At 44.7% G+C, this 24,435-nt stretch overlaps 1 pseudogene; it reads left to right on the forward strand.

Moving 5' to 3' along the window:
• The first annotated feature begins 4,828 nt into the window (after positions 1-4,828).
• Positions 4,829-24,435, forward strand: part of LOC112267462 — a 208,682-nt pseudogene continuing 189,075 nt past the window's right edge.

Raw genomic sequence — 24,435 nt, forward strand, 5'->3', positions numbered from 1 at the left:
AAACTCAAATCGTTTAAATCAGAGTTGTCTTTATACTATGTTAGTCCCATTCAAATCTGGACCTCGAAGCTAGTTCCACTTTTTTTCATTCTTCCCCTCTAATCAGGGACTGGTTTAGACCTGGGACACCAAGTTCCCCTCTAATCAGGGACTGGTTTAGACCTGGGACACCAAGTTGGATGATGCTCGGATGGAGTAGGGGGTGATGATGCATCATAGTAGACACAACATTACATTGTAACTGTAGCTACCTGAGTTTTGTAGGATTTTCCTTCTTCACTTTCTAAAATATTCTTCAACACATCTGCCTGCAGCCAGTGAATGCCTCTCCCAATGCCCGTCCTCTCAGTCAGACCCCATGTTGCTGGTCTCAGTGAAGCCAGTCAGTGAATGCCTCTCCCAATGCCCGTCCTCTCAGTCAGACCCCATGTTGCTGGTCTCAGTGAAGCCAGTCAGTGAATGCCTCTCCCAATGCCCGTCCTCTCAGTCAGACCCCATGTTGCTGGTCTCAGTGAAGCCAGTCAGTGAATGCCTCTCCCAATGCCCGTCCTCTCAGTCAGACCCCATGTTGCTGGTCTCAGTGAAGCCAGTCAGTGAATGCTAATGCCCGTCCTCTCAGTCAGACCCCATGTTGCTGGTCTCAGTGAAGCCAGTCAGTGAATGCCTCTCCCAATGCCCGTCCTCTCAGTCAGACCCCATGTTGCTGGTCTCAGTGAAGCCAGTCAGTGAATGCCTTCCCAATGCCCGTCCTCTCAGTCAGACCCCATGTTGCTGGTCTCAGTGAAGCCAGTCAGTGAATGCCTCTCCCAATGCCCGTCCTCTCAGTCAGACCCCATGTTGCTGGTCTCAGTGAAGCCAGTCAGTGAATGCCTCTCCCAATGCCCGTCCTCTCAGTCAGACCCCATGTTGCTGGTCTCAGTGAAGCCAGTCAGTGAATGCCTCTCCCAATGCCCGTCCTCTCAGTCAGACCCCATGTTGCTGGTCTCAGTGAAGCCAGTCAGTGAATGCCTCTCCCAATGCCCGTCCTCTCAGTCAGACCCCATGTTGCTGGTCTCAGTGAAGCCAGTCAGTGAATGCCTCTCCCAATGCCCGTCCTCTCAGTCAGACCCCATGTTGCTGGTCTCAGTGAAGCCAGTCAGTGAATGCCTCTCCCAATGCCCGTCCTCTCAGTCAGACCCCATGTTGCTGGTCTCAGTGAAGCCAGTCAGTGAATGCCTCTCCCAATGCCCGTCCTCTCAGTCAGACCCCATGTTGCTGGTCTCAGTGAAGCCAGTCAGTGAATGCCTCTCCCAATGCCCGTCCTCTCAGTCAGACCCCATGTTGCTGGTCTCAGTGAAGCCAGTCAGTGAATGCCTCTCCCAATGCCCGTCCTCTCAGTCAGACCCCATGTTGCTGGTCTCAGTGAAGCCAGTCAGTGAATGCCTCTCCCAATGCCCGTCCTCTCAGTCAGACCCCATGTTGCTGGTCTCAGTGAAGCCAGTCAGTGAATGCCTCTCCCAATGCCCGTCCTCTCAGTCAGACCCCATGTTGCTGGTCTCAGTGAAGCCAGTCAGTGAATGCCTCTCCCAATGCCCGTCCTCTCAGTCAGACCCCATGTTGCTGGTCTCAGTGAAGCCAGTCAGTGAATGCCTCTCCCAATGCCCGTCCTCTCAGTCAGACCCCATGTTGCTGGTCTCAGTGAAGCCAGTCAGTGAATGCCTCTCCCAATGCCCGTCCTCTCAGTCAGACCCCATGTTGCTGGTCTCAGTGAAGCCAGTCAGTGAATGCCTCTCCCAATGCCCGTCCTCTCAGTCAGACCCCATGTTGCTGGTCTCAGTGAAGCCAGTCAGTGAATGCCTCTCCCAATGCCCGTCCTCTCAGTCAGACCCCATGTTGCTGGTCTCAGTGAAGCCAGTCAGTGAAACCTCTCCCAATGCCCGTCCTCTCAGTCAGACCCCATGTTGCTGGTCTCAGTGAAGCCAGTCAGTGAATGCCTCTCCCAATGCCCGTCCTCTCAGTCAGACCCCATGTTGCTGGTCTCAGTGAAGCCAGTCAGTGAATGCCTCTCCCAATGCCCGTCCTCTCAGTCAGACCCCATGTTGCTGGTCTCAGTGAAGCCAGTCAGTGAATGCCTCTCCCAATGCCCGTCCTCACAGTCAGACCCCATGTTGCTGGTCTCAGTGAAGCCAGTCAGTGAATGCCTCTCCCAATGCCCGTCCTCTCAGTCAGACCCCATGTTGCTGGTCTCAGTGAAGCCAGTCAGTGAATGCCTCTCCCAATGCCCGTCCTCTCAGTCAGACCCCATGTTGCTGGTCTCAGTGAAGCCAGTCAGTGAATGCCTCTCCCAATGCCCGTCCTCTCAGTCAGACCCCATGTTGCTGGTCTCAGTGAAGCCAGTCAGTGAATGCCTCTCCCAATGCCCGTCCTCACAGTCAGACCCCATGTTGCTGGTCTCAGTGAAGCCAGTCAGTGAATGCCTCTCCCAATGCCCGTCCTCACAGTCAGACCCCATGTTGCTGGTCTCAGTGAAGCCAGTCAGTGAATGCCTCTCCCAATGCCCGTCCTCTCAGTCAGACCCCATGTTGCTGGTCTCAGTGAAGCCAGTCAGTGAATGCCTCTCCCAATGCCCGTCCTCTCAGTCAGACCCCATGTTGCTGGTCTCAGTGAAGCCAGTCAGTGAATGCCTCTCCCAATGCCCGTCCTCTCAGTCAGACCCCATGTTGCTGGTCTCAGTGAAGCCAGTCAGTGAATGCCTCTCCCAATGCCCGTCCTCTCAGTCAGACCCCATGTTGCTGGTCTCAGTGAAGCCAGTCAGTGAATGCCTCTCCCAATGCCCGTCCTCTCAGTCAGACCCCATGTTGCTGGTCTCAGTGAAGCCAGTCAGTGAATGCCTCTCCCAATGCCCGTCCTCTCAGTCAGACCCCATGTTGCTGGTCTCAGTGAAGCCAGCCAGTGAATGCCTCTCCCAATGCCCGTCCTCTCAGTCAGACCCCATGTTGCTGGTCTCAGTGAAGCCAGTCAGTGAATGCCTCTCCCAATGCCCGTCCTCTCAGTCAGACCCCATGTTCCTGGTCTCAGTGAAGCCAGGGTCCATAATCGCCTGTATGTTTCAGTCTTGTACTTTTATCTCCTGTTGGCGTCGGGTAAAGTTAAAATTCCATTTGGAAGTATTCAGCTGAGCAGCCCGTGGCAGAACCAGGGCAATTAAAGGATTGGTGGCAGCCTGGCAGGAGCAACACACTGTAGAACAATGAGACTGGCTTTAAAAAAAGACCAGAATCACATTTGAGACCTAAATGGAGAGGAATGAATGAGACTGAGAAATAGAGGAGATAATCTGAATGTCATTATGGGCTCCTGTTCATTATATTCCTCATCCTACATAGAATGAGGCATAACTAAATAAAATCAACACATTGTACACAAAGGGGTGGATAGGCCACAGTTGTTCTTATGGTATATCAATATATTTTCATTTTCAGAATGTATTTTTTTAGTCTGTGTGTTGTCAATAATGGCTAGATCGCGGATAAAGATGGCGATATGCCCATGATGGTAGAGTTCTACTAACTCTCACTGGAGGGCGCTGTTGGGTAACTAATACGACCTCAAAGGAGAGGGCCTGAGCTGAAATTATAGGCTCTGTATGGGCTATGAAATTACGTTTTATTTAGATTATTTAAAAAATAATAATTCATGAACCTTTTACATAAAACATTTACTCATAAAATTTATCAAATTCAACCATCTTTATTCATGAATATCTGTCATCTCTGGAGTATTGTCTAAAATCACAGATTAGACTATTTTTCACTATAATTAATTAAATGTAAAAAAAAACTTTAAAAAACATGGTAAACTGCATTGAAAAGACAATGACAACATTTTGTAAATCTATTTTGAGTATATTTTATCGTATCATGTGGAAAAAAAATAGGCCTACAAGAAATAATATACCACTTGCACTATCTGAAGGTTTTGGCCTGTAAATACGGTAAATTCGATTTAGGTTATGATTTTCTCGTTTAGCTAATCTTACATATTTTAAAGTAGATTATATAATATTTGATCGTAGTTAAGAGAAACCTAGTTCCAGGATAATCGGCCCTAAAGTGAATTTTAATTGACTGATTAAGATTTGTATCTCGCCCAAGCAGTAAACCAAAGCATGGGATTGGGAGTGTAGAACAACTAGTTCTATTGCCAACAGCGCTCTTTTGTCTTACTGTACGAGAACTAGGCTTTAGTCGTCCATTGCATCCAAACATGTCATGAAACATGTCATGATTTGATAGCCCAACGGCTTCAGTGCATTCATTTTCATATTTTATTATACAGGTTTTAGGCTAATACTTGTATTTTTGTTTGTTCTATTCTATATTGTAGTATATATTATATTAAGTCAACCAAACCAGGTTCTAAGCCGTTCTATTCTATTCTATATTGTAGTATATTATGTACTACTATATTCTACTATTATTATTATTATTATAAATATGATTATTGTTATTATTTGTGTGATAATTATGATTGTTGTTGTTGTTATTATTGTTAATATTATAATAATTATTATTATATACTATTGCTTAGTATAACATCCAGATTTGTAAGAACAGGGAAAGATCTACCGTTCATACACATAGGCTACCTACAGGTTTACCACATGCATGGGAATTGTGAATAACAACCATAACTGTAGTGTGGTCGACTACATACATAAATGTTAACGCTCACCTCGGTAACTGAAAATAGTTGACAGCTGATCTGCGCTGCGCTCTCCAATCCAGCCTGGAAGAGGTTAAATTTCTTCAATTGGAAAAACCAATTGTAAGCTCTTGAAGGGGGAGAATGGCACATACTATTTGACGAGGCATTCAGCTCCAGTGAATGAAGCGCCGTGCATGTGAATTCGAATCCCCCCTGCCCGAGGTGAAGGGGTCCGCGGTGCACACAGGGGATTCGAAAACTCAAATACGATTTTGTGGAGCAAAACTTGAGTAACCCTTTTTTATGGAAAAGTAGGAGTGATCCACGACCAATGGATCCAGGTTACAGTCTCCAGACTTTGTCCTAGCTAAACCCGGAGAAAATCAACTTTTGAAGTTCCCGTTGTCAAGTGACGGACTGAAATGATGTGACTTCAAGCATCCATTATCTCTGAGGGGTTTGCAACGGACGTCCACTGATTTTCTTTTGGCACAAATTACATTGTGGTGATTTCTCTCTGGATTGTTGTCTGTAATTTCCTTACTTTATTATCCATATGAATGGAAAAATGGTTATTTGAATTGGATTATACAGATGCCCGTTAAACGAGAACGCAAGACGGGACGTCAAACTCCAATACGCGATAGAACTGTTCTAAACATCTACCTAGCTAAATAACACGTAAAACAATCATCGAAACTTGCTTCCTTCGCTTTTGGATATCCCGTCAGTTTATAACTATTGATACAGCGCAGAGCACGCGCGTCCTATTCCCATTTTGCGGGTAGTTTGTTCTCACAGATTTTTTATTCTCCACAATTCATGGAATACTACGTTTGAGACGTCACCTATATTGGAATAACATTTCATTATTTTGCCAATATCAACAAATCATTAACTATTTGATTAAGTAATTTTCGCGGAATTCTGAAAACAGTTTTTTAATTGACATCAAGATTATGAAGGAGTGGATTGTTGAAGTATTTCACGAATAATTTGGATAAATCAAGCAATATTCTCAGACGAGAAACGTTGAATAATGTCGCCAACTTCTACTGGGATTGCGGTTTTACTTGGAATTCTCCATGTGTGCTCAGGTAGGCAACTGATCATTCCCAGGATGCTTTGTATTTGGACAGGTCACTTGGGTCGGACATTTGGTATGAATATAAAATGAATATTATGTAATTGAATGGCACAACTAATGTTACTGCATAATCTATCCATTATAGGCTATACTGTATGATAATAAATTGTACCAACCATCGTTGGTAAGAAAAATATCCTAGGTCTATCATTTTTCTATAGCAAGTAAATGATGAAAGTGTGAAGCAGAACTGTAAACCTAAACATTTAAAATCAGTGTTGGGGCAAAAGGTTTTTTGTTTTTTTCTTTACTGGCAAGGGGTTTAGACAGCACATTGTTTCGTTTTCGTTTGCTAGGCTGTATCATGTGAAATAAGCCTACACATTTTACAATCAGAAGAAAATTCAGGAATGAATAGGCTATGAATGAATCTACAGAAGTGGCAATTAAATACACTTCAAACAACAAGAGCTTCAGATGGTAGTTTCAAGTACTGTAGTCCCTGCTCTTATTTCTCTTTAAGACCAACTAAATCATACAATAACATGCAAAGTGCTGATAGGCCTATATGCCTACATCTCTTGGCATGAACAGCATGATCAATCAAATACAATAAACATGTATTGGTCACATACACATATTTAGCAGATGTTATTGTGAGTGAAGCGAAATGCTTGTGTTCCTCGCTCCAACAGTGCAGTAATATCTAACCATTAAAAATCACCGCCTACTGAAGAGTACATCAGGTTCCACAGTGCTGGTGACACTGCAAACTGTCTGCAAACAGTCGACTTTCAGGGCTGGATGAGAGGGCGGACTAGCTTTCTAACCCTGAACGGACTGAACCGTGTGCAGTATGCAGACCTATCACAGTGATTCCTGTGGGAGGCCCTCATCACTCAGACAGACGTTGGTGGACCTTGTGGAGGTTGGGGTGCAGTGTTTGTCCTGACGATAGCCTGTGGTGTTCACTAGTTACCACACCCACAAAGTCAAAATTGGCTGTATCTGAAAAATTCCTTGAAAACAAAAAAAGCTTTTTGAAGATTAAGGTTAGGCGTAAGGTTAGCACTGTGACAAAGTCCTGTACTGAAGGTAAGGGTTAAGGTTAGGATTAAGTTTAAAATCCCATTTTAAGAAGAGAAAATGTAGGAATTGACGGGCTTTATGACTTTGTGGCTGTGGTAACTAGTGTCGGACTTACACCAGCTCATTTCTGTTATGTTTGGACATGATACTGATGGGTGGCCAGTTTTACATTCTGTCTTATAACTACTCTTATTCTGTTGCAACTACTGTGTAGCTTTGTGTGGTGCTGTAGGAACTTGTTCTACTTGTCTAAATGAAAATGCCTATATACAATGTGGCATTCATTTCATCCATACACCATTTTGCTGGTGGCATTTTGGCATCAAAGACATTGTTCAGCAATCCATAACTCAGACATAATACGTGTTTTATTCTATTGGCTGTTGTTTGGTTTGTGTCTCGTCAGACTTTCTCGTTGTGTTGCTTTTGCAAAGGAGTGATCTCAGGAGCAGTTGTGACATAACAGCCACACAACACTGCTGGCTGGACTTTCCAGGTCAGTTCCTCATACACATCCCAGAGTGAGGTACACTACATGACCAAAATGTGGATGTGGAGACCTGCTCGTCGAAACAACATCTCATTCCAAAATCATGGGCATTAATATGGAGTTGGTCCCCCCTTTGATGCTATAACAGCCTCCACTCTTCTGGGAAGGCTTTCTACTAGATATTGGAACATTGCTGCTGGAATTTGCTTCCATTCAGCCACTAGAACACTGGACACTGACGTTGGGCGATTAGGCTTGGCTCGCAGTCAGCATTCCCATTCATCCCAAAGGTGTTCGATGGGGTTGAGGTCAGGGCTCTATGCAGGCCAGTCAAGTTCTTTCACACCAATCTTGAGAAACCATTTCTGTATGGACCTCGCTTTGTGCACGGGGACGTTGTCATGTGGAAACTGGAAAGCACCTTCCCCAAACAGTTGCCAAAAGTTGGAAGCACAGAATTGTCTAGAATGTTATTGTGTGCTGTATCGTTAATATTTTCCTTCAATGGAACTAAGGGGCCCGAACCAGGTAAAACAGCCCCAGACCATTGTTCCTCATCCACCAAACTTTGCAGTTGGCACTATGCATTCGGGCAGGTAGCGTTCTCCTGGCATCCGCCTAACCCAGATTCGTTCGTTGTACTGGCAGATGGTGAAGCGTGAATCATCACACCAGAGAACGTGTTTCCACTGCTCCAGAGTCCAATTGCAGCAAGCTTTACACCACTCCAGCCGACGCTTGGCATTGCACATGGTGAGCTTATGCTTGTGTGTGGCTGCTCAGCCATGGAAACCCATTTCATGAAGCTCCAGACTAACAGTTATTGTGCTGATGCTGCAACCAAGGGCAGTTTGGAACTCAGTAGTGAGTGTTGCAACCGAGGACAGATGGTGGTCCCGTTCTGTGAGCTTGTTTGGCCTACCACTTCGCGACTGAGCCGTTGTTGCTCCTAGATGTTTCCACGTCACAATAACAACACTTACAGTTGACCGGGGCAGCTCTAGCAGGGCAGATGAACTGACTTGTTGGAAAGGTGGCATCCTATGACGGTGCCACTTTGAAAGTCACTCTTCAGTATGGCCCAATCGACTGCCAATGTTTGTCTATGGAGATTGCATGGCGGTGTGCTCGATTGTATACACCTGTCAGCAACGTGTGTAGCTGAAAAAGCAGAATCCACAAATGTTGATGGTGTGTCCACATACTACTGGCCATGTAGTGTATTTTGCCATCTCATTCTAACTGCTACATGAAGCAGTTTCACAGAATGTAACTTTGGTGTCATTCCAGTTGATTCTAAACTCATGAAAGGTAGGCTACTAATGAAAGAAACAGCTATGACTTCCAGTCTCCTTTTGACTTCAGTGGATTATAGCTTCAGTTGGCCGATGTAATTACATCTAAAAACCTGGCAGAATATTATAGCCTTCCTGTACTTAATGGTTAGTATTCTGCCTAATATGCGTTAAAACACTTACTCTTTCAGCAGATCATGAATTTCAAAGTAAATGAAGAAATGATATGGCTGGGTATGATAGTGATAATAATTAAGCAGATTGACTCAATAAAAACCTGGTAACTGAAACTGAAATGGAAGTTGTAAAGATGTTTACGGTGCTCGGGGAAAGGTTTGATTTATATTTTGCCTTGCAAACACAGAGGTCAATAAAACCAAGCATTACATAATGCTCTGTGATTGAAATTCAGGGCGGTTTATGTGCGCCTCTGTCAGACTCAGTATCTGAAGAGGACATTGTCATTTCTGAGCCCGCAGGCTCATTCCTCTTGCTGATTGGTTTCCTGAATTGTATCCTTGTTTTCTGTGGTGCTAAGTGAGCTGTTACAGAGAGAGCGAGAGAGAGAGTCTATTCCATTTGCTTTGGCATTGTAATCATATGTTTCCCATGCCAATAAAGCCCTTTGAATTGAATTGACTTGAGAGAGGCAGAGAGAGATTGGTGGTAGAGGTGGTGGTGGGAACTCTTGCAGGCGTCAGTCATTGGTGTGAGGAAACAGTGTACCGCTTTAACAAGAGCCTGCAGGGATAGAGGTCAGGGTTCACATTTCAGCCTCCGTGGCAATGCAGAGCAGGACTGATTCTCCTTGGGCTGCTGGGGCTGTGTCAGGAATGCTCCTGCCTGAACTAGGATCTCCCCCTCCAGACACCATGGTTTCTAATTACAGGTCGCACTTGGACTGGGTCTGGAGATGTCTGTGTTATCTTGGGACGGACGGACAGACAGACAGACAGACAGACAGACAGACAGACAGACAGACAGACAGACAGACAGACAGACAGACAGACAGACAGACAGACAGACAGACAGACAGACAGACAGACAGACAGACAGACAGACAGACAGACAGACAGACAGACAGACAGACAGACAGACAGACAGACAGACAGACAGACAGACAGACAGACAGACAGACAGATCAACAGACAGACATATCAACAGACAGACATATCAACAGACAGACATATCAACAGACAGACATATCGACAGACAGACAGACAGACAGACAGACAGACAGACAGACAGACAGACAGACAGACAGACAGACAGACCTATGATGTTGATATGAATCATTAACCCATTACATGTGTTCTTGTTGCTGCCAAATGAAATTAACTATGTGTGCTGGGGAAATCTGACAGTCTTGTGGACATCTGTTACTCGAAAAGCCACGATTGCTGACAGTCCTTATAGATTATTTGAATATCGCTGAGATATTCAACAATTTGGTCAGTTCCATGTAATTACATCTGTATTGTTTCTACGTTATCATTGAACCATCTTCATTACTTGCACTTTATGGTCATCATAAGGTAAGGATTATCAGTGAGGTAGGGAGAGGGGGAGGGAATGAGGGAGAGGGGGAGGGGGAAGGGAGGGGAGGGAATCTTTACCCCTCCCAGAACCTGTGATGACTTGCTGGTTGCTGTCTGGCTCTGTCAGAGGTAGTAGGTTGACAACCACGTCCATCACGTGGTCCCCTGTTATCAGATGATTCATCCTGTTGCTAAACACTAAATGGCTCTTATCTCAGCCTGCTATCTGTCCTCAGTGTTCTCCTATCTCAGCCTGCTATTGGTCCTCAGAGTTCTCCTATCTCAGCCTGCTGTCTGTCCTCCTATCTCAGCCTGCTATCGGTCCTCCTATCTCAGCCTGCTATTGGTCCACAGAGTTATCATATCTCAGCCTGCTATCTGTCCTCCTATCTCAGACTGCTATTGGTCCTCAGAGTTATCCTATCTCAGCCTGCTATTGGTCCTCAGAGTTCTCCTATCTCAGCCTGCTATCGGTCCTCCTATCTCAGCCTGCTTTTGGTCCTCAGAGTTATCCTATCTCAGCCTGCTATTGGTCCTCAGAGTTCTCCTATCTCAGCCTGCTATTGGTCCTCAGAGTTCTCCCCACCAGACCTTACTCACCTTGATGATACTGTAAACATCCTGCTGGACTGAAGGTCAAGAGCTGCACTTCCCCATTCAAAACAATAAATTGGAGTAATTTTGTACTACGCCTATATTGACTAAATGTGAAGAAACTTAGTTATTTTTCAATCAGTCAAGTTCACTGTTTCACCAGTTGACATAAGGACAGGTTTAAACCAATGCAGACAGTTGTCCTCATGGAATCTATCTACATAAACTGAAGGTGCCAACTGCAACGTCAGAATTGGTATTAACAGACATGATGGACGGACTGATAGTAGATGGATCACTCCTGCTTGCTCTCCCTCTCTCCAGTTGCCTCTCCTGTGGGTTTATGTCCAGGCGTAGCCTCCCTGGTGTGTGTTTGTGTGTGTCAAGATGTTGGTAAAGGGCTGGGTAGTGAGAGTGGACCTCTATTCATCAGCCCCAGCAGCCCAGAGCAGTTGAGGTCTTGACAAATTGACTCTTTAGTGGAGATAATAAATGTACCCCAACCCCCAACTAGTGGTATGACAGGACACAGCAGGCACCACAGTCAATTAATGAGCACCAGAGCTCAGCTCACAGGTGAACCCTGTCTCCACCTCCACTCCTCTCACATTCACATTCCTCCCTGTCTAATACCTGCAGTCATTATAGCCTCCCCCACTCTGTAACCAACACTTTCATGGACTGTCTTTGGTAAAAACGTACAGCACTCTTTGGTGTATAAAGCCACTACCCAAAGAAGTGTCCTTTTTTAATAAGGTGAAAGCTCATTTTGATCCAATGTCATATGAGGATATATTTTCCAATGTCATATGAGGATAACTTTTCCAATGTCATATGATACCTTTGCGTTTACAGGGGAGCTGAAGTAAGCATAAAGTGTGATTTATTTGATTCTAATCTGTTACAAATCAGTGTGAGATGACAACATCCACAGAGCTCCAAGAACCACTTTCAGACACCTAATCCCCATTAACCTAATCCTAATCCTGCACAGTTTACACCCTGAGATCCAGGATTAGTCCAACTCTGGTTTTGGCTCTATCAAACCATACAGAGTAGTTAGCAGAGGAATCTATCAAACCATACTGAGTAGTTAGCAGAGGAATCTATCAAACCATACGGAGTAGTTAGCAGAGGAATGCAGGAGGACAGCCCACATGACTTGTGTACAACTCAGAAGGAGGGAGGGGTATGTCTAAATCACCAACTCACCCAAGTCATTAGTGAATGACTCGATAAACATTTCAAAGAGGTTTGAGGGAGATAAATCTGCAGTCAGTGACTCTAAATGATCTGCTTTCCCACAAATCTTCCTCCTTCAATGGGCCTAAAAGAGCTCTTTAAATGGAATAATTAGCACATCCATTTGACGCCAATAGTTTTGTAATTTGCAGATTGAGTCTGCAGCCGGACTGATAAGCACTTCTAATAGAGGACATTGAGATAGTTCAGATGATTGAAGGAAGCGGACTAACCCTCCCTGTGCCCTGGGCACCAACCCACTATCTTCATATCTGAAACCCCTGAAGAATACAACACAACCAGTTCCCAGGCCTGGCCCGGGTGAGGGTGGGGTGTGTGGAGACACTGGGTATGTACAGTATGGTCATTGGTTAAATAGTTAAAGCATCAGGGTGCATCAGGCTGTCTGTGGGGCTGAACTCAGACTTGGTCAGAGAAGACATAGTTAAGCCCTGAGGAGAATAACAAGTCTACAGCCCAACATGGCACTGGACTCTAAAACCCCAACCCTAAACCGGTGGAGACACACTAGGATGAAATTAGCATGTTTACATCCCAACAACACTATGAGGACATTAACATGTTAACATCCCCAACAACACTATGAGGACATTAACATGTCTACTTCCCCAGCAACACTATGAGGACATTAGCATGTTAACATCCCAGCAACACTATGAGGACATTAGCATGTTTACATCCCCAACAACACTATGAGGACATTAACATGTTTACATCCCAGCAACACTATGAGGACATTAACAGGTCTACATCCCCAACAACACTATGAGGACATTAACAGGTCTACATCCCCAACAACACTATGAGGACATTAACATGTTTACATCCCAGCAACACTATGAGGACATTAACAGGTCTACATCCCCAACAACACTATGAGGACATTAACAGGTCTACATCCCAGCAACACTATGAGGACATTAACATGTTAACATCCCAGCAACACTATGAGGACATTAACAGGTCTACATCCCCAACAACACTATGAGGACATTAACAGGTCTACATCCCCAACAACACTATGAGGACATTAACAGGTCTACATCCCCAACAGCACTATGAGGACATTAACAGGTCTACATCCCCAACAACACTATGAGGACATTAACAGGTCTACATCCCCAACAACACTATGAGGACATTAACAGGTCTACATCCCCAACAGCACTATGAGGACATTAACAGGTCTACATCCCCAACAACACTATGAGGACATTAACAGGTCTACATCCCAGCAACACTATGAGGACATTAACAGGTCTACATCCCAGCAACACTATGAGGACATTAACAGGTCTACATCCCCAACAACACTATGAGGACATTAACAGGTCTACATCCCCAACAACACTATGAGGACATTAACATGTTTACATCCCCAACAACACTATGAGGACATTAACAGGTCTACATCCCCAACAACACTATGAGGACATTAACAGTCTACATCCCCAACAACACTATGAGGACATTAACATGTTTACATCCCCAGCAACACTATGAGGACATTAGCATGTTTACATCCCAGCAACACTATGAGGACATTAGCATGTTTACATCCCAGCAACACTATGAGGACATTAACATGTTTACATCCCAGCAACACTATGAGGACATTAACAGGTCTACATCCCCAACAACACTATGAGGACATTAACATGTTTACATCCCAGCAACACTATGAGGACATTAACAGGTCTACATCCCAACAACACTATGAGGACATTAACATGTTTACATCCCAGCAACACTATGAGGACATTAACAGGTCTACATCCCCAACAACACTATGAGGACATTAACATGTCTACATCCCCAACAACACTATGAGGACATTAACAGGTCTACATCCCCAAGAACACTATGAGGACATTAACAGGTCTACATCCCCAAGAACACTATGAGGACATTAACATGTTTACATCCCAGCAACACTATGAGGACATTAACAGGTCTACATCCCAACAGCACTATGAGGACATTAACAGGTCTACATCCCCAACAACACTATGAGGACATTAACATGTCTACATCCCCAACAACACTATGAGGACATTAACAGGTCTACATCCCCAAGAACACTATGAGGACATTAACAGGTCTACATCCCCAAGAACACTATGAGGACATTAACATGTTTACATCCCAGCAACACTATGAGGACATTAGCATGTTAACATCCCAGCAACACTATGAGGACAATAACATGTTTACATCCCCAACAACACTATGAGGACATTAACAGGTCTACATCCCCAACAGCACTATGAGGACATTAACAGGTCTACATCCCCAACAACACTATGAGGACATTAACAGGTCTGAGGACATTAACAGGTCTACATCCCCAACAGCACTATGAGGACATTAACAGGTCTACATCCCCAACAACACTATGAGGACATTAACAGGTCTACATCCCAGCAACACTATGAGGACATTAACATGTTTACATCCCAGCAACACTATGAGGACATTAACAGGTCTACATCCCCAACAACACTATGAGGACATTAACAGGTCTACATCCCCAACAACACTATGAGGACATTAACATGTTTACATCCCAGCAACACTATGAGGACATTAACATGTTTACATCCCAACAACACTATGAGGACATTAACATGTTTACATCCCAGCAACACTATGAGGACATTAGCATGTTAACATCCCAGCAACACTATGAGGACATTAACATGTTTACATCCCAGCAACACTATGAGGACATTAACATGTTTACATCCCAGCAACACTATGAGGACATTAACAGGTCTACATCCCCAACAACACTATGAGGACATTAACATGTTTACATCCCAGCAACAACATTAACAGGTCTATCCCAGCAACACTATGAGGACATTAACAGGTCTACATCCCAGCAACACTATGAGGACATTAACAGGTCAACATCCCAACAACACTATGAGGACATTAACAGGTCTACATCCCCAACAACACTATGAGGACATTAACATGTTTACATCCCCAACAACACTATGAGGACATTAACAGGTCTACATCCCCAACAACACTATGAGGACATTAACATGTTTACATCCCAGCAACACTATGAGGACATTAACATGTTACATCCCAACAACACTATGAGGACATTAACATGTTTACATCCCAGCAACATTAACATGTTTACATCCCAGCAACACTATGAGGACATTAACATGTTTACATCCCAACAACTGAGGACATTAACATGTTTACATCCCAGCAACACTATGAGGACATTAACAGGTCTACATCCCCAACAACACTATGAGGACATTAACATGTTTACATCCCAGCAACACTATGAGGACATTAACAGGTCTACATCCCCAACAACACTATGAGGACATTAACAGGTCTACATCCCAACAGCACTATGAGGACATTAGCATGTTTACATCCCCAACAACACTATGAGGACATTAACAGGTCTACATCCCAACAACACTATGAGGACATTAACATGTCTACATCCCCAACAACACTATGAGGACATTAACAGGTCTACATCCCCAAGAACACTATGAGGACATTAACAGGTCTACATCCCCAAGAACACTATGAGGACATTAACATGTTTACATCCCAGCAACACTATGAGGACATTAGCATGTTAACATCCCAGCAACACTATGAGGACAATAACATGTTTACATCCCAGCAACACTATGAGGACAATAACATGTTTACATCCCAACAACACTATGAGGACATTAACAGGTCTACATCCCAACAACACTATGAGGACATTAACAGGTCTACATCCCAACAACACTATGAGGACATTAACAGGTCTACATCCCCAACAACACTATGAGGACATTAACATGTTTACATCCCCAGCAACACTATGAGGACATTAACAGGTCTACATCCCAACAACACTATGAGGACATTAACAGGTCTACATCCCCAACAACACTATGAGGACATTAACAGGTCTACATCCCAACAACACTATGAGGACATTAACAGGTCTACATCCCCAACAACACTATGAGGACATTAACAGGTCTACATCCCCAACAACACTATGAGGACATTAACAGGTCTACATCCCCAAGAACACTATGAGGACATTAACAGGTCTACATCCCCAACAACACTATGAGGACATTAGCATGTTAACATCCCCAACAACACTATGAGGACATTAACATGTTTACATCCCCAGCAACACTATGAGGACATTAGCATGTTTACATCCAAACATGGCACTGGATGCTAAATGAATCTAGAAACACACCCATAATACATTTACATTTGAGTCATTCAGCAGACACTCTTATCCAGAGAGACGTACAGTTAGTGCAGTCATCTTATGATAGCTAGGTGAGACAACCACACATCACAGTCATAGCAAGTACAGTTTTCCTCAATAAAGTAGCTATCAGCAGAGTCAGAACTCTGAGTGAGGGTGGGGGGTGGGGGGGGGGGGGTCAAGTGTGAGTGTTTGTTCACGAAATAGGGTGTGAGTGGGTGGCTGTGGGATTATTTAAGATACTATTTGATGAGGTAGAGTTTCAGATGTTTTGGAAGATGGGCAGAGACTGCTGTGATCATTCATCTATAAAATACAACCATGAAGGCTGTGATGAGAAGGTCTCCTCTATAAAATACACCTATAAAAGGCTGCGATGAGAAGGTCCTTCCTCTATAAAATACACATATAAAAGTTTGTGATGAGAAGGTCGCCTCTATAAAATACAACCATAAAGGCTGCGATGAGAAGGTCTCCTATATAAAGTACACCTACCGTATAAAAGGCTGTGATGAGAAGGTCCTTCTATAAAATACAACCATAAAAGGTCATTCCTCTATCAAATACACCTATAAAAGGCTGCGATGAGAAGATCCTTCCTCTATAAAATACACATATAAAAGTTTGTGATGAGAAGGTCTCCTCTACACCTATAAAAGGCTGTGATAGAAGGTCTCCTCTATAAAATACACCTATAAAAGGTTGTGATGAGAAGGTCTCCTCTATAAAATACAACCATAAAGGCTGCGATGAGAAGGTCCTTCCTCTATAAAATACACATATAAAAGTTTGTGATGAGAAGGTCGCCTCTATAAAATACAACCATAAAGGCTGCGATGAGAAGGTCCTTCCTCTATAAAATACAACCATAAAGGCTGTGATGAGAAGGTCGCCTCTATAAAATACACCTATAAAAGGCTGTGATGAGAAGGTCTCCTCTATAAAATACACCCATAAAAGGTCCTTCCTCTATAAAATACAACCATAAAGGCTGTGATGAGAAGGTATCGGTCATTCTCTATAAAATACACCTATAAAAGGTCATTCCTCTATAAAATACACCTATAAAAGGCTGTGATGAGAAGGTATCCTCTATAAAATACACCCATAAAAGGTCATTCCTCTATAAAATACACCTATAAAAGGCTGTGATGAGACGGTCTCCTCTATAAAATACACCTATAAAAGGCTGTGATGAGAAGGTCTCCTCTATAAAATACACCTATAAAAGGCTGTGATGAGAAGGTCATTCCTCTATAAAATACACCTATAAAAGGCTGTGATGAGAAGGTCTCCTCTATAAAATACACCTATAAAAGGCTGTGATGAGAAGGTCTCCTCTATAAAATACACCTATAAAAGGCTGTGATGAGAAGGTCTCCTCTATAAAATACACCTATAAAAGGCTGTGATGAGAAGGTCTCCTCTATAAAATACACCTATAAAAGGCTGTGATGAGAAGGTCTCCTCTATAAAATACAACCATAAAGGCTGTGATGAGAAGGTCTCCTCTATAAAATACACCTATAAAAGGCTGTGATGAAACGGTCGCCTCTATAAAATACACCTATAAAAGGCTGTGATGAGAAGGTCTCCTCTATAAAATACACCTATAAAAGGCTGTGATGAGAAGGTCTCCTCTATAAAATACACATATAAAAGGCTGTGATGAGAAGGTCGCCTCTATAAAATACACCTATAAAAGGCTGTAATGAGAGGGTCATTCTGAACTAATACATATGTGTCAGTCACTATGGTTCATGTTTATAAAATAATTACAATTAAATCAAGCTTCCTCCATTTGATCTTGCGTGTGAAATTGATAGATGATGTGTCTACACTGGATGACTGGTGTTGGCTGTCTCACTTGGCCTTTGGCATGTCTAACATGTAGATCTCTCTGAACTTTTAGCCCAGAAGTATGGGATTACTTAGCAATTAATAACCCAGGCATCACGTGGGAAACATGCTGTTGGATATGATAAAACGTGTAGCCACAACAAGATGTCTCACCGCATGTTGTTACGGCACATTTCTCTCCAGCAGTTCTCCTGAACACAGTAGTGTTTGTCCGTTCTACAGTGTGATTTCCTCACCAGTCCATTGGTGTAAAGTGGGTTGTTCACTCAGCAGGAGAAAATAGAGCGAGAGATGGAGGGATGGAGGGGTGGAGGGATGGAGGGATGGAGGGGTGGAGGGATGGAGGGATGGAGAGATGGATGGAGGGATGGAGAGATGGAGGGATGGAGGGGTGGAGGGATGGAGAGATGGAGGGATGGAGGGATGGAGGGATGGAGGGATGGATGGAGGGATGGAGAGATGGATGGAGGGATGGAGGGATGGAGAGATGGAGGGATGGAGGGATGGATGGAGGGATGGAGAGATGGATGGAGGGATGGAGAGATGGAGGGATGGAGAGATGGAGGGAGGGAGAGTATACAGCTTTCCTTTCTCCCTCTTCTCTCACCCCCATCCCCCCTTTTTGTTTTGGCCCAGTTTTTGAAGACTTGACTTTTTAGTGGCTGGTCAGCAGAGAGCCTTTGACAGATAGAGCAGGCCGACGTGCAGAAAGGGACTGGGATGGGGAGGCAGCATTGTGTCGCCTCAACAGGGTGAGGAGGGGAGGGGATATTACTGAAGGACTGAGGGATGGAGGGGAGTGGAGGGGGGTGGTACACAAAGGCTGCCCCCGGGTGTGGAAGGAAGTGGGACAGAAGGGTGGGAGTTTGAGGGGGAGCAGGACGACGCAGTCTCACATGTACGTGACAGTAGCTCAGGGACTGTTCATGGTCTGACTCTCCTTGTTCACAGTGTACAGTACGTTGTTTCCCCACATTCTCATGGACAATGTGCTGAGTAGAGACTCCATGGTAACAGCAGGGTTAGTTATTTTTAGTTGTTTGAAGGTGGACATATGGTAGCAGAGGAGACTGGGATTAGAACTGCTGAGTAAATGGGAGAAAGGCTGGGTCTGTGGTGGTGGTCTGGCCAGGCAGCCCAACCTTGGTGGAATCTAAATTCTGCCTGCTCAGGTACCAACTCCCTGAAGTCCAACCAACCCATGCAGCTTTTGTTGTGATGAAGAAGCTGTGCTACCATGGGATGATGTGCCCTAACAAAAACCTCAGACCTCCTTCTCTTTCATTTCCTTCACTGGGGAGACTGAAAGATGGCATTGAATAAAGCCTTCTCTCTCTCTCCCCCTCTCTTTCTCCACTTCTCCCTCCTGAGATCAGCCTGCCTCCTTGCCTTGGTGACCATTCTCTCCCCCCCTCTCGTTCTCCACTTCTCCCTCCTGAGATCAGCCTGCCTCCTTGCCTTGGTGACCATTCTCCCCCCTCTCGTTCTCCACTTCTCCCTCCAGAGATCAACCTGCCTCCTTGCCTTGGTGACCATTCTCTCCCCATCTCGTTCTCCACTTCTCCCTCCTGAGATCAGCCTGCCTCCTTGCCTTGGTGACCATTCTCTCCCCCTCTCTTTCTCCACTTCTCCCTCCTGAGATCAGCCTGCCTCCTTGCCTTGGTGACCATTCTCTCTCCCCCTCTCTTTCTCCACTTCTCCCTCCTGAGATCAGCCTGCCTCCTTGCCTTGGTGACCATTCTCTCCCCCTCTCTTTCTCCACTTCTCCCTCCTGAGATCAGCCTGCCTCCTTGCCTTGGTGACCATTCTCTCTCCCCCTCTCGTTCTCCACTTCCCCTCCTGAGATCAGCCTGCCTCCTTGCCTTGGTGACCATTCTCTCTCCCCCTCTCGTTCTCCACTTCTCCCTCCTGAGATCAGCCTGCCTCCTTGTCTTGGTGACCATTCTCTCTCCCCCTCTCGTTCTCCACTTCTCCCTCCTGAGATCAGCCTGCCTCCTTGCCTTGGAGACCATTCTCCTGCCCCCTCGCTGGATGTCTTGGATACACTTTTGAAATGCTAAAATTTCTCTATGGTCATATCTGTCAGGGAAAAACACCAGAAAGAGATTGAGTAGAAGAGATTAAATTAGCAGTAAAAAGAGAGGCCACTAATTAGTTGATTTATACTCATGGACCCCCTCCCCCTTACCAACTTGCCTTCTCAGACCATCCTCCATTGAGCCTTCTCCAACCTTTAAATGCATTTTCTATATCTAATTTGTCTATTAAAGGGTTCCAGTTTCTCTTCCTCTACTTCCTGAAGGGATGTTATTAAGTAGACAGCCTACTTTTATAGTGCATATCTGTGTCACCAGTTCAAATCCAACTTTTCCCAAGCAGTTCCCTGGGAGCTTATTCTGTCGACAGAGAGAGAGGAAGAGAGAGAAAGAGAGAGAGAGAGACTAGCTAGAAAGCATTATTAACCACAAGGTGACCTTGAAATGTACCACTACAGACCTGCTATTGGACGAGCTCCCACCTTACAGCAGTAACCATGGTGATGACACCTCAAACAAATGGGTGAATTCGAACATGTAAGCCTAAGCATCTTGAACATTAGTTTTTAATAAAAGAGCTAAGATAATGTCCAATGCTAAATCACACAGTTATCTCTGCTCAGAGCAGCAGACAGACACATAACCGTTCACGTCTCCAGCCACAGGCAACAGCCTGATACATTTACCCCATTACAGCTTCAGGATTTTCACATTTTCAAAGAGCTTTTTTTGAACCGCATCTACCACTATTTACTCCCTCTGAAAGACCTGTGATGCTGGTTATCACTCATCACTGTCACCCCACCCAGTCTCCTTGAGCTGCACTAGGACGGCCTCCCCTCTGCACACTGAGCCCAGAGCTGCAGATATCAAAGCCCTAATTGAATAATGATTCAGCAGTTGGTGGCAACGAGCCAGGTTCTTCATGCCTTAAGCATTAAATTGCTTTTACGCTCTGTTTTCTTTTTGTGTTTTACCGTATCTGAACTAGCTTGGCTCAATATAGGAAATGTGTAGCTGAGTTCTAGAATCTTTCATCCCCTGCTGTAGATCTGGCCTCTGGAAGCTACATTAGACTAAGCAGAGCTTCTGGCCCAGCATGGCTACAGTAGAACTTTTCTGTCCTCGATCCCAGCATGGCTACAGTAGAACTATTCTGTCCTCGATCCCAGCGTGGCTCCAGTATAACTATTCTGTCCTAGATCCCAGTGTGGCTACAGTATAACTATTCTGTCCTCGATCCCAGCATGGCTACAGTAGAACTATTCTGTCCTAGATCCCAGCATGGCTACAGTAGAACTATTCTGTCCTCGATCCCAGCGTGGCTCCAGTATAACTATTCTGTCCTAGATCCCAGTGTGGCTACAGTATAACTATTCTGTCCTCGATCCCAGCATGGCTACAGTAGAACTATTCTGTCCTAGATCCCAGCATGGCTACAGTATAACTATTCTGTCCTAGATCCCAGCGTGGCTCCAGTATAACTATTCTGTCCTAGATCCCAGTGTGGCTACAGTAGAACTATTCTGTCCTAGATCCCAGCATGGCTACAGTAGAACTATTCTGTCCTAGATTCCAGCATGGCTACAGTAGAACTATTCTGTCCTAGATCCTAGCATGGCTACAGTAGAACTATTCTGTCCTAGATCCCAGCATGGCTACAGTGAACTATTCTGTCCTAGATCCCAGCATGGCTACAGTATAACTGTAACCACTATCAGTGAGGGTTGGAGTTTAAATCTACAGTAGGGTAGCTGTCCAGGAACAGGGCTGAAATTAAACCTACAGGAGGGTAGCTGTCCAGGAACAGGGTTGAAGTTAAACCTACAGGAGGGTAGCTCTCCAGGAACAGGGATGGAGTTTAAACCTACAGGAGGGTAGCTCTCCAGGAACAGGGATGGAGTTTAAACCTACAGGAGGGTAGCTCTCCAGGAACAGGGATGGAGTTTAAACCTACAGGAGGGTAGCTCTCCAGGAACAGGGATGGAGTTTAAACCTACAGGAGGGTAGCTCTCCAGGAACAGGGATGGGGTTTAAACCTACAGGAGGGTAGCTCTCCAGGAACAGGGATGGAGCCCAGGAGGGTAGCTTTATCTAGGAGGGTAGCAGGAACAGGGATGTTTAAACCTACAGGAGGGTAGCTTGGAGTTTAAACCTAGGAGGGTGGCTTCTTCCTTGGGGTTTAAACTAAGGAGGGTAGCGGTCTTTCAGGTTTTAAACCTGTCTCTCCAGGAACAGGGATGGAGCCCCTTTATGTTAGGACTTCTTCCTTGCTAAGCGGTCTTTCAGGTTATGTCGATATAGGACTCGTTTTACTGTGGATATAGAAACTACATGTTTCCTCCAGCATCTTCACAAGGGCATTTGCTGATGTTCTGGGATTGATTTGCACTTTTTGCACCAAAGTACGTTCATCTCTAGGAGACAGAACGCATCTCCTTCCTGAGCGGTATGACGGCTGCGTGGTCCCATGGTGTTTATACTTGCTTACTATTGTTTGTACAGATGAACGTGGTACCTTCAGGCTGGATGAACCAGACTTGTGGAGGTCTACACTTTTTTTCTGAGGTCTTGGCTGATTTCTTTTGATTGTCCCATGATGTCAAGCAAAGAGGCACTGAGTTTGAAGGTAGGCCTTGAAATACATCCATAGGTACACCTCCAATTGACTCAAATGATGTCCATTAGCCTATCAGAAGCTTCTAAAGCCATGACATAATTTTATGGAATTGTCCAAGCTGTTTAAAGGCACAGTTGACTTAGTGTATGTAAACTTCTGACCCACTGGAATTGTGATACAGCGAGTTATAAGTGAAATAATCTGTCTGTAAACATACAAAATGACTTGTGTCATGCACAAAGTAGATGTGCTAACCGACTTGCCAAAACTATAGTTTGTTAACTTCCGGCGCCGACAGAGATTGTTTTTTTACGTGTTATTTCTTACATTAGTACCCCAGGTCATCTTAGGTTTCATTACACACAGTCGAGAAGAACTACTGAATATAAGATCAGCGTCAACTCACCATCAGTACGACCAAGAATATGTTTTTCGCGACGCGGATCCTGTGTGCTGCCTTACAAACAGGACAACGGAGTGGATTCCATGCAGCGACCCAAAAAAACGACTCAGAAAAAGAGGAAAACGAGGCGGTCTTCTGGTCAGACTCCGGAGACGGGCACACCGTGCACCACTCCCTAGCATTCTTCTTGCCAATGTCCAGTCTCTTGACAACAAGGTTGATGAAATCCGAGCAAGGGTAGCATTCCAGAGGGACATCAGAGACTGTAACGTTCTTTGCTTCACGGAAACATGGCTCACTGGAGAGACGCTATCCGGGGCGGTGCAGCCAGCGGGTTTCTCCACGCATCGCGCCGACAGAAACAAACATCTTTCTGTTAAGAAGAGGGGCGGGGGCGTATGCCTTATGACTAACGTGACATGGTGTGATGAAAGAAACATACAGGAACTCAAATCCTTCTGTTCACCTGATTTAGAATTCCTCACAATCAAATGTAGACCGCATTATCTACCAAGAGAATTCTCTTCGATTATAATCACAGCCGTATATATCCCCCCAAGCAGACACATCGATGGCTCTGAACGAACTGTATTTAACTCTCTGCAAACTGGAAACGATTTATCCGGAGGCTGCATTCATTGTAGCTGGGGATTTTAACAAGGCTAATCTGAAAACAAGACTCCCTAAATTTTATCAGCATATCGATTGCGCAACCAGGGGTGGAAAGACCTTGTATCATTGTTACTCTACCTTCCGCGACGCATATAAGGCCCTGCCCCGCCCCCCTTTCGTAAAAGCTGACCACGACTCCATTTTGTTGATCCCTGCCTACAGACAGAAACTAAAACAAGAGGCTCCCACGCTGAGGTCTGTCCAACGCTGGTCCGACCAAGCTGACTCCACACTCCAAGACTGCTTCCATCACGTGGACTGGGACATGTTTCGTATTGCGTCAGATAACAATATTGACGAATACGCTGATTCGGTCTGCGAGTTCATTAGAACGTGCGTTGAAGATGTCGTTCCCATAGTAACGATTAAAACATTCCCTAACCGGAAACCGTGGATTAATGGCAGCATTCGTGTGAAACTGAAAGCGCGAACCACTGCTTTTAATCAGGGCAAGGTGTCTGGTAACATGACTGAATACAAACAGTGCAGCTATTCCCTCCGCAAGGCTATCAAACAAGCTAAGCGTCAGTAC

The sequence above is a fragment of the Oncorhynchus tshawytscha genome, linkage group LG14 (assembly GCF_018296145.1).
Source record: "Oncorhynchus tshawytscha isolate Ot180627B linkage group LG14, Otsh_v2.0, whole genome shotgun sequence".
Classification (NCBI taxonomy): domain Eukaryota; kingdom Metazoa; phylum Chordata; class Actinopteri; order Salmoniformes; family Salmonidae; genus Oncorhynchus; species Oncorhynchus tshawytscha.